Consider the following 12,089-nt stretch of genomic DNA (forward strand, 5'->3'; position numbering starts at 1 on the left):
AGTGGAGAGGATTTCCAAGAAGATAGCACATATTGACCTACTTTTTACTTTAGGACCTAGCCATCTTGGTCAGTGGAGGTGGTACCAAGCCACTCTTGGTGATGAACACTGAAACCCCACATGAGTACATTCTGTGGCCTTGGCACCCTCAGCGCTTCCTCCATTTGGTGTTTAACCTGCAGGACTATCTTTTTGAGGGTAACAAAGACTGGCTTTTCCAGAAATGCTCATGTCTCAAGAATGAATATTAAAAAATATTGGTCAGATAAAGTTTGTTGGATCCAAATGAACTCTCCTTGAGTCTTTGGCCATAATGCGTCTCCCATCCATTGACACTTGTTGCTGCCTTGGAGAAGCAGCCAGCATACTCAAGAACCCCACACGCTCGGACATAATCTCTTACATCTTCTTCCGTCAGGAAAAACATATAAAAGGCTGAGGCCACATAACAACCGACTCAATACCAGCTTCTCCCTTTCTGCCATCAGATTTGTGAATGGACCAACCTTATATTAAGTTGATCTTTCTCTACACCCTAGCTGTGACTGTAACACTACATCCTGCATCCTCTACTTTTCTCCTCTCCCTCTCTACTCTGTGGATGGTGTGTTTTGTTTGTAAAGTGTGCAAGAAGCAATACTTTTCACTGTATCCCAATACATGTGACAACAATAAATCAAAACAATTTTTTCCTATGAGACAGTTTAACAATACTTCAACACCTGGATATCACTATCTTGTAATGGACCTGGAACTAGATATTGTTCGCCCCGTGTCTGTGTGGGTTTCCTCCAGGTGCTCTGGTTTTCTGTTGCAGTTCGAAAGACGTGCTGGTTAGGTACATTGTCTATGCTAAGTTCTTGGGTGACACGGTGGCACAGTGGTTAGCACTACTGCCTCATAGCACCAGGGACCCAGATTCAATTTTGACCTTGGTCATTGTTTGTGTGGAGTTTGCACTTTCTCCTCGTATCTGTGTGGGGGTGCTCTGGTTTCCACCCACAGTCCAAAAATGTGCTGGTTAGGTGGACTGGCCATATTAAATTGACCCCTGTGTCAGGGGGATTAGCAGGGTAAATGTGTGGGGTTTCGGTAATAGGGCCTGGGTGGGACGGTGGTCGGTACATACTCAATGGGCCAAATGGCTTCCTTCTGTGCTGCAGGGATTCTATGATCCCTCAGTGTACCCAAACAGGCACCAGAGTGTGGTGACTAGGGGATTTTCACAGCAATTTCATTGCAGTGTTAATGTATGCCCACTTGTGACACCAGTAAATAACTTTAAACTTATCCTGACTAATCCTCAGGTAAGATTGGGGCACCTTTTGTGTCTGTTGGACACAGGTGGATGATGGAATAAAGGACCAATGGGGGCGAGGGGGGGAGGGGCTCCCTCACACACCTGTCACTAGGTGGCGCGCGAGGCGCAGGAACCGCGACTGTGGCTAAAAAATAGACACAAACTTGTCAAATTGGAGCAAATAGTGAACTAAAGAAACAAAACTGGTGGCTGCGAATGTGTTTCATGTCGCGCGTTAGCGCCTGTCGTGCGTGCTGTTCCCAGTTAATATTGGAAGTTGTATCTCTAATTGCTTCAACATTTCCAAACGCGAAACTGCAATATGTTCAAAAATAAAGAAAAGAGTCCTCTTCCAAGCCAAAAGGAAGCACAGCAAGCTGCAGTCATTAAGGAAGAGTCTGGTCAGTGACTGCTGGCCGTCCGTCCATCCCCATCTGTGGGCTGATGAAGCTTGTGGAGAGGGAGGAATTCTCCTGGGAACTTTCTCAGCGGGAGCATAGACTCGGACTGGAAACACTAGTCGGTCGGGGCAGTGAAGGTGGAGTCTCTGACAAGACACTTCAGGCGGGCATTTGGCTGTCTGTCTCTCTTTCTCTGATCAACCGGGAGGCAGAGGGAACCCCTCCCAGAGGCTGAGCGCTGAAGTCTCTGCAGCCGGCAAGGAAAACATGTCCAGCCGCTGTGTGAGTGGCACAGAACTCCGCCCTTTTCCCCTGGTAAGTGTCATGTCTCTTGCTTTGTGTGTGGGTGTGTACAACTCCGGGGATTATAATGCAGCTTTCTGGCCGGGCTGCTACCAAGGGACTGGCTCCTGGAAAAGTTGCCGCTGAAACTCAGCTGTTCCCCCAGGTGAGGCCTGGCAGTAGTTTCCCAGTTGTTTTTGCCTTGTTCTCCACTCTTTTATCCCAGGGTTAAACCTTTACAGAGTTTTTTTTGGGGGGGTAGGGCGGGGGATGGTCTGCTTTCTCGCTGTCAATTCCGCCTTGTTCAGGCGAATTCTCTTTGTGATTCCGTATCCTGCTGTTAATGGACCTTCAGAAGGAAGCTGGCTGGCTGACGTCTTTTCCATTTTTGATGTAACTTGTAAACATGCAAATTGAACTCTTTCCAGGCGCCTCTGATTTAAAGGGAACACCTCAACATTTATTTCCGGCCCTCTTGTCCCCTTCACTTTAGACTGCGCTGTTTGTTGTATGGGGGGATTCCCAAAGTTCTACACTCGCATTTTCAGATAGTTTTACATTGGTTTGAGGAACCTTTATTTGTTCACTCTTTCTCAGCAGCAACCTGTTATAATCTTTTAACAAAGCCAAATGAATTAAAGTACAAGTGAGACCTTTAAGGGATGTCTTGACAAATACATGAATAGAAGGATATCAAGAATCTTACAGTGCAGAAGGAGGCCATTCAGCCCACCGAGTCTGCACCGACCACAATTCCACCCAGACCCTATCCCCACAACCCCATGCATTTACTCTAGCTAATCCCCCTGACACTAAGGGGCAATTTAAAATGGCTAATCTGCCTAACCTGCGCATCTTTGGACAGTGAGCGGAAACTAGAGCACCTAGAGGAAATCCATGCAGACGCAGGGAGGACGTGCAAACTCCACACAGTGACCCAAGCTGGGAATTGAACCTGGGTTCCTGGCACTGTGCTAACTACTGTGTCGTCCATATGGTCCCCGGGAGGGTAGGGGTTTTTAGTTCAGTGGGGCACATGTCAGTGCAGGCGTGGAGGGCCAAAGGGTCTGTTCCTTTGCTGTAACTTTTTGTTCTTTGAGAGAGGGGTGACTGTCCCATACTGGGGTGCTATAACTGGAATCAAACATCAAAAGGAAACTTAGCTAATTAAATCAAAATATCATTCCCAGGGGCGACGTTGCAGCCCAGCCACCATGGTGCCCACTGACCATGGAAGGCCTGTAACATGCCAGTGGACATCACGTGCTTCCTCTCCAGGGCCATCTGGACATGAATGTAAACATAGTACATGGGCAGACAGTTGGGTCCAATAGTCCCCTTGACCGTTCTGTGCCTGGACTTGTTAATAGACAATTTGGCCAAGCCCAGGAGGAGGAAGCAATCTGTTATATTTGCCCAACACTGGTTCTGCACTTAAATGACACTTGTAAAGTGTTAGCGCAATATGAATATGGGGCATTATTTTTGGTGATTCGGGACAAAATCATTGACGTTTTTTCATTTTGAATTTTTTTCAGAAATTGAACTTTGACCTTTCAACAGAACTACTCAAGTGAGAGGCAATTTTAGAAGTGACTTGCGCTGTAAGCAGTGACCCAGATTTAGATTTCAAGATATAAATCTAAAACATATGTCAGAATATATAGTGTTGCTAAATCAAAGGTTGTGTTTAATTTTCACTAGGGTTTCACTTGGTTTGATGCCAAGTTTCATCTAAAGGGAGCCCTGGTGGCACAGTGGTTAGCACTGCTGCCCCTCAGAGCCAAGGACCCAGCTTCGATTCCTGGCTTGGGTCACTGTATGTGCGGAGTCCACATGTTCTCCCCGTGTCTGCGTGGATTTCCTCTGGATGTTCTAGTTTTCTCCCACAGCTTGAAAGACGTGCCAGTTAGGTGCATTGGCCGTGCTAAATTCTCCCTCGATGTACCCAACAGGTGTTGGAGTATGGTGACTTGGGGATTTTCACAGTAACTTTATTGCAGTGTTAATGTAAGCTGACTTGTGATGCTAATAAACAAATTTAAACTGAAGATTAAAGGGTTAATGGTTATTTTAATTAGACAAATTATGTTAATAGTGATGTAAGCATGGCATCAGGGTCAGATGAGCAAGTGGCTCCCAAAGAGTGAGACACAGAACAGTCTTATCCTGAGAATATTGTACCTAGTTTGAGTTCTGTAGATAAATAGTTTCCAAACTGCACTTTATCTTCAAGTTACTCCTAGAGTAAGTGAAACCTCATCAATGTGTGGTGGCAGTGCTGAGAAACTGAGACCACAGATTGTAACCCACGGGTGAAGATTTGGAACAGCTTGATTTGCAATGAAGAAGGACAAAAAGAAAATGTACCATAGTAGAGGACATTGAACCATGTACAATATCTGTAGTCATTGAACAGCTATTACCCCTTCCACAGACTTTACAACATATGGAAGGCTCACAGCAAGGCCAACAATGGCAGCTTTGGAGGAGATAGTTTGCAAGGTACCAAACAGCTTTAGGCTTGTAGGAAAGGAACACCAGGTCTGTACCCTTGTATATGCCAATGAGGCTTTAACTGATGATGTCCTGATGAGACAAAGTGTCAAGGGGACCTCAGTGTCCTATGAGGAGATTTTGAGGGCCTTAACCTGAAAAAGATTCAAACAAAGAAGCAAAAGGCCAGGCGGATGCATTGATTATATTAATCAAAGGCAGTTGCAGCAATGGAACAAGTTTATAGCACGAGTTAATTTGCAACTGCATCATGGTCAGTATGCTTGATGATGTGCTGTCGGACATTTTGCAAACCAAGGCGGATTTTACGTTAAAGAAGGTCAAACAGTTTGCAAGGCTGGTGGGGCTGAGACAGCAGAATTGGGATGTACTTTGGGGAGTCGTGTAGGCTTGGTCCAGTATGTACACCCCAAAGCCATGCCCATGAAAAAGCTGATCAAAATCACTGAATGGATGGAAAGAGCCTTCCCAACTATTTTAAAACGTTCCAAATGTGGCGTCAAAGGGTAGCATCACCATGCCAAATACTCAGCAGGGGGACAGAATGCTTTCTCCGTGGCATGACCAGACATTTTAAACAATTATGCAGATTTGAAAGAAGATGTATGGAGAGAGCGGGAGCCAGCTTCTAACCCTTCAAAAGTGCAGTAAGTTGAAAATAAAGACATTCAGGAAGATGTTTTCCAGGGAGAAATGAATGATCCCAACAAACAATTCTGGTCTGTAGAGTTGGAAGTCAATGGATACAGAACAAAATTTAAACAGGGGCTGAAGGTGCAGTCTTATCAGACACTGGCTGTCTTAATGATGTTGAAATCTAGCCTTCAAACATAAAGCTACAGGGGCCAGGGGACACAAACTTCGAAGTATTGGGCCAAATCATGGCAACCTTTAGACAAAAGGTAAAGAAATTAATGAAACTCTTTACATCCTACAGAATCAGCAATTTTCTCTGCTCAGCAGGGCAATGTGTTTAGGACTTGGTCTTCTACAAAAGATTGACGGGGTACTGCAGAGTGAGGGGGAGCTGTATTTAGGAATGTTGTTCTCAGCAGTTGGGTCAGAACATACTGGCAAGGTGGTTGGTTTTCTTGTGTCCCAAGCAATCAGTTGTTAAGACCGTATTGCAAATAACAAAAACATTTGATGATTGTTGATCTTTTAGACTTTGATGACAAGCTAGTAATCTCAAAAGCAGTGCAAGGATACGTTCCACGATGGTCATTTGGGATTTACCAAATGCATTGCACGGACACAACAATTAGTATCGTTGTCGTAAATTTCTAAATTCATTGAAGCATTTGGTTTGGTGTACTGTAGTTGTGCCGTCAATGGCCAAAAGCCAATGGAACCATTACTACCATTAATAGTTCCATCCGGACCTTGGCAACAGCTAGGAGTGGATCTGTTTGACTTCACAAGAAAGGTCTACCTTATAGTCATCGATTGTTATTCTTACCAATTGAATATCAACAGACTCTACCACAACTGTACAAGTTGTGGTAAAAGCTTTGAAACACACTTACTCTAGCCATGGACAACCAAAGCTTTGAAACATGCTTACTCTAGCCATGGTATTCTGGATGAGGTAGTCTTGGACAATTGTCCAGTTTATGAATAAATATTTCTGGCAGTTCACAGTGGAATATGGGTTTCACTATGTGGCCAGCTTGCCAAACTATCTGCATATTAATGAAGAATCAGAGAGAGGTGTAAAAACCACAAAAAGATAGATTAAACAGATCAAAAATAATAACCTAGAATTAGCCTTGCACAATTATAGGGTGATGCCTTTAATTAATGGCTTTTTGCCAACAGAACTACTGATGGGGAGAGGACTTAAGATCCAACTTCCTTCACTGCAACATAATCTCACACCAACATCACCTCACATGATGTGTCATAAGCAAATGCACAGAGAGCAGTCCAGCTCATATTATCACTGCTATAGAATGAGAACACGACCAACATTGGAATCTGAGCAAAAGGTGTGGATAAGGGACCGTGAAGCAGAAGGTTACTGTCATAGACCAAACCCAGCAGCTGCAATCATACCTCATACAGACACCACATGGGGTCCTCCAAAGAAACAGGCTCTGATGCCCTTAGAAGCTGAAGGAGACAATTGTTTACATTTCACTATGAAGGAACTGACTGATGAGACAGCCCCCACTGCATACAGCCCCAGAAATTATCCTTGATTCCAGAAACCGAGTGTGGACCAGCACCCTCAATCAAGAATACTCAAGATCAGGGAGATTCATAAAAGCACCGGACAGGCTCAACCAGCCAGGCCCTCAACCAGGGCTTTCACAAAGGGTCATCAGGACTCGAAACATTAGCACTTTCCTCTCCTTACAGATGGTACCAGACCTGCTGAGATTTTCCAGCATTTTCTCTTTTGGTTTCAGATTCCAGCATTTGCAGTAATCTTTAGTGTCCTGAGATGTGTAGGTTAGAGGGAATAGTGGGTAAAATATGTAGGGATATGGGGATAGGGCCTGGGTGGGATTGTGTTCGGTGCAGACACGATGGGCCGAAGGACTGTTTCTGCACTGTAGGGTTCTATGAATCTGAGTACTCACCAACCAATTACCTGTTGACACGTGGGGCCCCGAGCTTCAGTGTGATTAAAAAGCCTGACCTACCCAAATGCCCTGACTCCAAAATCTTTAATAAATGGGTGGGCTTAGTTAAAGGCTATTATGACTCAAAACCCTCCATGATTCTTTAGTGACGCCCCTTTAACACAATGGGGCAAATCTGAAAGAGGAAAATGCTGTAACCTATTTGGGCTACTTGGTGTATGGCAGGGGCCTTCACCTGGGGGGGGACAATATGAGGGCCATTAAGGGGCCACCAACTCTAAAGAACCCACGGAACTGATTTTCCTGAGTTAGTGAATTATTACGGAAGTTTGTTCTGAATTTGATTTCTTTACTGGTCCCCTTGCATATTCTACAGTGGCACAATGGTGAGCTCTGCTGCCTCACATTGCCTCTACCCAGAGACAGCTTTGGGCCTTGTTACTGGTGTCTTATGAATACTTCCAAGAATATTGCCATGGGACCCAATATCTGAGGCCAATACGCTGAGTTATCTGCTGTTGCCCATCAGCTTGACTTCGTTATCAGTTGTGGTGGAGACTGTGATACCCCCTCAATTACTTTGACGCCTGGTCGGTGTCTGCAAGACAAATAAAGGCCTGGATGCAAAAGGACCCAGCCTTATTTAAATTAAAGCATATAATATTGCATGGGGAGTTCACAGGACAGCCCTTAGATGAAATGAAATGCTACTTGAAGAAAGATGAGCTTAGTGTTGAGGATAGGGTTGCTACATAGTTGTCCCTTGCACAGGGCAATGTCTGATACTGACTGAATTCCACCATGGCTCAAAGATGAAAATGCTAGCCATATGGTGGCCTGGTCTTGATGCAGACATTACCAACTTAGCTTGAGTCATACCAAGAGAATCAAAAACAACCCCCCTGCCTCCCTACATCTGTGGGAGTAGTCTGGTCTGCCCTGGGTGCGAGCGCATGTGGACATTGCCGAGCTTTTTCTAGGTTCCATGTTCTTAATCAAGTTCAACATGCATTCTAAATGGCTGGAGATACATCGCATGAGCTCCACCACTTCACATTAAGAAACGACATCAAAGTTTCTGCGTGCACAGGATACCTGAAGTTCTGTTTCTGACAATGGCATTGGCACTGGTGACCCAGTCCACATGAACTTCAGGAGCAACCACAGTTGACTCCCCAGGATCGTAACAGAAAAAATAGGCCCATGTCATATAAGGTCCGAGTGCAGGGGAAAATTGTCTGGAAGCACCTGGACCATGTCAGGAGCCCATGCCAGTGCAGGACTCATCACTAGTCATGGGGACAACCACTGCCAGTATTGAGCCATGATTATAAGTTGACTCTACACCTGCCCCCTCCAGGTGATGAGGACACGGAGTCTGAGATGGAAATGGATGAGGCTGGTGCTTCCACTGAAGCAAGATCTCAGGAAGAACCAGTATCAGTGGCTTTATGACGTTCTTTTTGGGAGTGAAGATCTTTAATCTGTTTCATACCCTGTGATTTGGTCCTGCCTCCAGTTGACCCCAGGCTGATAGCTAAGCAGCGGAAAAGGCCCTCCTGCGGTAGGAGTGTAGGGAGGAATGGACTTGAGGGAGAAGGGATGTTGTGATGGCCACAGGGGATCATCGGTAGATCTCCTCATAGGATTCATTTGAATATGAGTTCCCCTATAGGCGAGTGGAGGCTCACCTAATAGGGAAGGAGCAGCAGGGGGTTTAAATCCAACTGGCTCTACTCGGTCTAGCAGTGAAAAGCGTTTGGGGCTGACCTGTACTTTGTAGCAGCTGAAAGGCACTTTGAGCATGTTGTAAATAAAGGGTGATGGTAATGGATGACAGGCCTTGGTAGGCGTATTACAGCTCTGGATCTCAAGTCAATTCAAAATGGTGAAGGGGAGATACATTGGAAATGTAAATGTAACTGAAAAATTAATAGCATTGCAGAAACTTAATGCTGTGGCCATTATCCACCTTATAGTTTCTTCGAGTAAAAGGTTGCAGACAATTTGTAGCTATGAAGTTTTGCATTCAACCGCATGGCTTTCCAACTATTCCACTTACATTAAGTAACCTTTTTGCTTTTCTTCAAAAGTTACTGCTGAATTAATTTAAAGATAATTTAGGGAAATAGCATGCAATGACTGCAGTGAATTGCAAATTTTTCTGGGATTTAAAAAAAGTTAAGCCATGGGATGTGGACATCCCTGGCTAGGCCAGCACTTATTACCCATCCTGTGTTACCCTTGAGAAGGTGGTGGTGAGCTGCCTGGTTGAACAGCTGCAGTCCCAGTGGTGTAGGTACACCAACAAGCTGTTACAAATCAAGTTGACGCCAGTGGGCTGGTTTGTACTACATGTTGAATTCGAGTGGAGTTGTTGCCAGTGAATGACAGTTCAAAATTGTTTAACCTGTTATTTGAAACTGCCTAACTTTCTGTTTTAAGTGTGTGGGAAGTTTCTGCTCTGTGTTATCATTGGAGTAGTTTTCCATTAGGTACTTCAGACCTTAAAGGAAATGCTTTCAATGGGAGACATACCTTTTGAATTGGGACTTTCTCACTGATTCACGCAGGCTTTGATATCTTACAAACAAACTGATGTATAAATGATTTTCTGGAAATTATCAACATTTTCTATCTGTGATGTCTGTTTTCTAAAAGTCATGCAATATTGAATTGTTTACATTGAAACTAGAGTTTCTTAAGTGGCTTTAAACCTTGTTAGTGAGCAGACAAAATGCCTCCTGATTGTAATTGAGGTTCACGACGGTTACGTGTAATTTACAACGTAAAAGCAGGTCACAGCCCAATTGGTCAGTGCTGGCATTTATGCTTCCCACATGCCTCCTTCCACCCCTCTTCAACTAAACATAAGAGTGAAAGGAATAGAGGATTATCCAGTTTCCCTTTACAATGCATCTCTGGTTCTTGCCTCAGTTACTCCAAATTCCCAAATCTAACCACTCTACCAAGTAAATAATTTCCTCCTGAATTTCCCCATCGGATTTATTAGTCTTTTAACAGAAGAGGGTGGAGTGAATGGGGGATGTGGGATTGTGTTAATTTGTATAACCTTGTATAAGAAGAGTAGCACAGAAATGTGCTAAAATGTTTGATGACTGATGAGCAACGCTTTCATTGTTCTTTCAATATTCCACAGTTCTTAAGAGACTAATCTGTGAAACGTGTGTCACTATAAAAATGCAGGTGGTGTGGGATTTTTCACAAAGCTGGTTTCTTGACAAAGTGACAGTGCAATATTCTTTAAACATCTGGAATGTGGAGGAACTTGTATGTCATGTATTTGTGCTCTTGTACTTAACCCCCTTTTTAGTTTGTAACTTTTAGTGAACAATTGTGGAGCTCACATTTGTTTTGAAGGAGCTAAAATTACACTTTGAAAAGTAGGCAATGTGATTTGTCCCTAAATTTAATGGATGTGTGTCACTCTATACATTTCTACATGATGTGTAGTTGATGTGTGTTGTATGTATTTTCAAAGCAGGGTATAGGGCAATTTATTGAGATATAACTTCAGCCTCAGGTCTTCAAATGTATATTTCGGCTAGATTTGAATACATTAATGCATGACATTGCCAATAAAAAATGAGGTGACACAGTTTTTTTAAAAAAAACTTTTGGAAAGTAGAATTCTCCTTTCAAAGGCAGAGTTTCTGTATGTCCATAAACAAATGACATTCTTTTCCATCATATAAACCTGTGGGTAGTTTTGGCTGTGGATCATGGACTTCTAGATTTGAGACTATCTGGATCACATACACTGGATGTTCTCCTGACCATTAGGAAGAGGAAACTGTTTATTAATAATAACAGAAAATGCTGGAAAGACTCAGCAGGTCAGGCAGCGTCTGTGGAAAAAAACATGGATAGGATTTTACGGCCTCACTTGTCTTGAAGCTGTAAAATTCCGCCTGAAGTCAATGGACCTAGCGAGTTGACGAACAGGGAGAGAGTGCAGATAAACACGTGGCTGCAGGGGTGGTGTAGGAGGAAGGATTCCAGTTACATGGATAACTGGAGCACATTCTGGAGAAGGAGGGACCTGTACAAACAGGACGGTTTGCGTCTGAACCAGAGGGACACCAATATCCTGGGAGGGAAATTTGCTACGGCTCTTCGGGGGGGGGTTTTAAGCTAATTTGTCAGGGGGATGGGAAAACGAGCTGTAGTCCAGAAGCCAGTGTTGAGTGTAGTGAGGTACTGAGGAGAGTATCAAGGTCGCAGGAGTGTGCTGGCAGACAGGAAGGTGGGTTGAAATGTGTCTATTTCAATGCAAGGAGCATCTGGAATAAGGTAGGTGAACTTGGAGCATGGATTGGTATTTGGGACTATGATGTTGTGGCCATTACGGAGACATGGTTAGAAAAGGGACAGGAATGGCTGTTGGAACTTCCGTGATATAGATGTTTCAGTAAGAGTAGAGAAGGTAGTAAAAGAGGTGGAGGAGTAGCATTGTTAATCAAGGATAATTTAACGGTTGCTGAAAGGCAGTTTGAAGGGGATCTACTTACTGAGGTAATGTGGGCTGAAGTTAGAAATAGGAAAGGAGCGGTCACGTTATTAGGAGTTTTCTATAGACCCCCAATTAGTAATAGAGATGTGGAGAAGAAAATTGCAAAGCAGATTATGGATAGGTGTGGAGGTCACAGGGTAGTTGTCATGGGTGACTTTAACTTTCCAAATATTGATTGGAACCTTAATAGGTTGAATAGTTCAGTTGGGGAAATTTTTGTACAGTTGTGCAGGAGGGTTTCCTGACAAAATATGTGGATAGGCCGACAAGAGGTCGGGCATATTGAACTTGATACTGGGTAATGAACCGGGCCAAATGTTAGATTTATTGTGGGAGAGCACTTTGGAGATAGTGACCACAATTCGGTGTCCTTCATTATTGTAATAGAGAGGGATAGGGCTATATGGCAGGGCCATGTTTCTAATTGGGGCAGGGGTCGTTATGATGTGATTAGGCAAGAATTAGGG

General features: G+C 43.9%; 1 protein-coding gene across 1 annotated transcript in view; it reads left to right on the forward strand.

Moving 5' to 3' along the window:
* Positions 1-1,532: 1,532 nt before the first annotated feature.
* Positions 1,533-12,089, forward strand: part of LOC145357376 (rab effector Noc2-like) — a 197,221-nt gene continuing 186,664 nt past the window's right edge. The window contains exon 1 of the mRNA XM_080210688.1: positions 1,533-2,016. The gene's annotated coding sequence lies outside the window, so the exon portion shown is untranslated. The remainder of the gene's footprint in view (positions 2,017-12,089) is intronic.

This window comes from Carcharhinus amblyrhynchos, chromosome 23 (genome assembly GCF_965287045.1).
Source record: "Carcharhinus amblyrhynchos chromosome 23, sCarAmb.v2.hapA, whole genome shotgun sequence".
Classification (NCBI taxonomy): Eukaryota; Metazoa; Chordata; class Chondrichthyes; order Carcharhiniformes; family Carcharhinidae; genus Carcharhinus; species Carcharhinus amblyrhynchos.